Source organism: Heterodontus francisci, unplaced genomic scaffold (genome assembly GCF_036365525.1).
Source record: "Heterodontus francisci isolate sHetFra1 unplaced genomic scaffold, sHetFra1.hap1 HAP1_SCAFFOLD_51_1, whole genome shotgun sequence".
In the NCBI taxonomy this organism is placed as follows: domain Eukaryota; kingdom Metazoa; phylum Chordata; class Chondrichthyes; order Heterodontiformes; family Heterodontidae; genus Heterodontus; species Heterodontus francisci.
Window position 1 is genome coordinate 2,291,474 of NW_027141937.1, and position 2,814 is coordinate 2,294,287.

General features: G+C 42.4%; 1 non-coding gene across 1 annotated transcript; it reads left to right on the forward strand.

Moving 5' to 3' along the window:
• Positions 1 to 1,545: 1,545 nt before the first annotated feature.
• Positions 1,546 to 1,618, forward strand: trnay-gua (transfer RNA tyrosine (anticodon GUA)). Its single transcript has one exon. It is a non-coding gene; the product is annotated as a tRNA-Tyr (tRNA).
• Positions 1,619 to 2,814: the final 1,196 nt, after the last annotated feature.

A 2,814-nucleotide genomic window follows, 5' to 3' on the forward strand; every position in this document is an offset into this window, starting at 1 on the left:
TCCTGTTGTGTCTCTCTCAGATTTGTAAACTTCACTGTATTGGAGTGAGGTGACATCTACTGGCGGGAAGCAAGAACTGCAATTAAGCAGCAGAAACACCACAGTCTGTCAGGGTTAAAGAAACATTGCAATGTGAGGATACAGCGAAGTGGTTTGATTGGGTAGATGGAGACATGATTCCACTTGTGGTGGTGTCTGAAGCAAAGGCCAGAAATACAAAATTGTCATTAATAAAAGAAATGAGGAATTCATGAAAAATGTAGTAACGTCGTGAATGGTTAGAATGTGGATAGAATGGAAAGTGAGATTGGATGGACAGAAGTAGTCTGAAAGGATGGCTGAAACAAAAGGTGAATGCCCTGAAACGTTAACTGTGTTTCTCACAGCACAGATGCTGCCAGAGCTGCTGAACATTTCCAGCACTTTCTGTTTTTTTTTCAGCCTTTGCAGGATGTTGCTTTGATCTTAAAAAAAAATGGATGATTGGCTGGGGGATTCCAGTGAAATTCCACAGCAGCTAATAAAGCCTAACCTGCCAGTGGCTCGTTGGTCTAGGGGTATGATTCTCGCTTTGGGAGTATGGTTAATCAACATGCGAGAGATCCCGGGTTTTAGTCCCGGACGAGCCCTGGTCTGCTGGCATTTTTAGATTAAGGTTATCTATTGGTTTCAGCCTTGCAGAAGGTGGAATTGACTTCCATGCGGAGCTGCCTTGAGGATCAGACAACTGGATTCAAAGAGCTTGTCGACAAAATTGTAATTAACTAAATGTACAGATAGCCAAGTGGGAATATAAAGTTGTTGCTGCAATTGTGACCTGACTCCAAAAACAACAGGACTGGGTTCTGGACTGGAATGGAATGGAATTCTTCAGTGTTTCTGTTGTTTGGCTTGCATTGACTCATCGATTTTCTTGTTTTTCACTTTGTCGATGCCTTTGAATAATTGTGGATCCTTCTTCAGGGTGTCTTCTTTCACCAGGTCGTTCTGACCTCTGATGATGTTGATTGTAATCAGCTTCAATTCGCTGATAGTTTTGGAAGTGAGCAGATTTCCTTTGCTTGAGTCTACAACATGGAACTCAGTCTGACATGTGGACCCATGGGAGGATTTGAATGCCACCCCTGCGTTGGAGTTGCATCCATCCAATAAGAGACCGAGTAGAAGTGACAGTTCTGTCAGTCGAATATTAGACTTTTAATGGCAGGGTTGTGAGTTTGAGTGTCATTCTGTTTTTCCCTTTTGTAAGGCTTCATGAGCAGAGAGTACAGGGAGTGTTTGAAATGAGCAAGTCTCGCTTTGATTCAGGACTCTTACCTCTCAGCAGCATCTCACTATGAAAGATTGAATTTGATCTCATTTCATTCTCAGCTCGGGGTCTGTGCGGCTCAGTGGCACTTCTGGCTGTCTCCCGCTTCACAATCCATCAGTACTGAGAAAGCAATGGGGAATATTACTCACATGTTGTGTTCTTTAATTTTTTGGAAAACTTGAATGTATGTATTTTCTTCCAAAACAAGGACACCAAGCCACTGTTAATGTAGAGCTGAAATAGCTCAATTGGGAGAGCGTTGGACTGTAGATGTAAAGGACCCTGGTTCAATCCCGGGTTTCAGCAATTTTGCTTCCTGATGCGTCCCTTGCCTTGGTTCTGATTTTCCGGTTGCACATTTTATTTTGAAATTATTTACCAAGCACCAGTGAATTGAATTTGAGAAACAACACAGAGTCATTTATAGCACAGAAGGTGGTCGTTTGGCCTATCACGTCCATGCTGGCTCTCCCCGGAGCAATCTAGTCAGTTCCACTCACCAGCTCGATACCTTTCCTCCTGCAAGTTTCTTTCCTTCAAGTATCCATCCAATTTCCTTTTCAAATCATTGATTGTCTCTGCTTCCACCACACTCGTGGGCCAAGACATTACCACCCACAACATAAAAAATTCCACCTCATCAAGGATGGGAAATACTTACATCTTCTATATTTGCTTATTCTCTATTTCTATGAGAATAGACTGGCAGTCAACATGAAAGGAAACCCAAAAATCTTCGAGCAGCATGTAAATGATAAGTGGGTAGTAAGAGGTTGAGTCGGGCCTATTAGGGACAAAAAGGATAATATAAGCTTAGAGGTGCAGGGCAATGTTTATCTACTTAATGAGTACTTTGTAGCAGTGATCACTAAGGAAGTGGAATTTGACAAAATATCAGTTGAAGTGAAGAAAGTAGAGGCAATGGAGAGAGTACAAATTAGAAGAGGGAGAAAAAGGCTGGCTGTGCTTAGGGAAGATAAATCACCTGGTCCGGATGGCTCACATCCCAGGTTGCGAAAGGAAATGCGGATGCAGATAACGGAAGGGCTTGCTATAATCTTCCAATCTTCCCTGGATACGGGGTAGGTGCCAGAGGATTAAACAGTGGCAAATGCGACACCCTTATTCAAGAAAGGGTGTAAGGACAGTCCGGCTAACTACAGGCTAGTTAGATTAACAGCAGCGGTGGGTAAGGTTTTAGAAAGAATAATCAGGGTAAAAAATCAACAGTCACTTGGAGAGGTCCGAGTTAATTAAGGAGAGCGAGCATGGATTTATAAATGGGAGTTCATGCTTGACTAATCTAACTGCATTTTTTGATGAACTAACAGAGCAGCTTGATGAAGGGAATGCAGTGGATGTTGTTTATATGGATTTTAAGGAAGCGTTTGACAAGGTACCACATAAAAGGGCGGTTAACAAAATTGAGGTTCGTGGTATAGGAGGGTCAGTGTCCAATTGGATAGAAAATTGGTTTAAGGACAGAAAACAGCGAGTCTTAT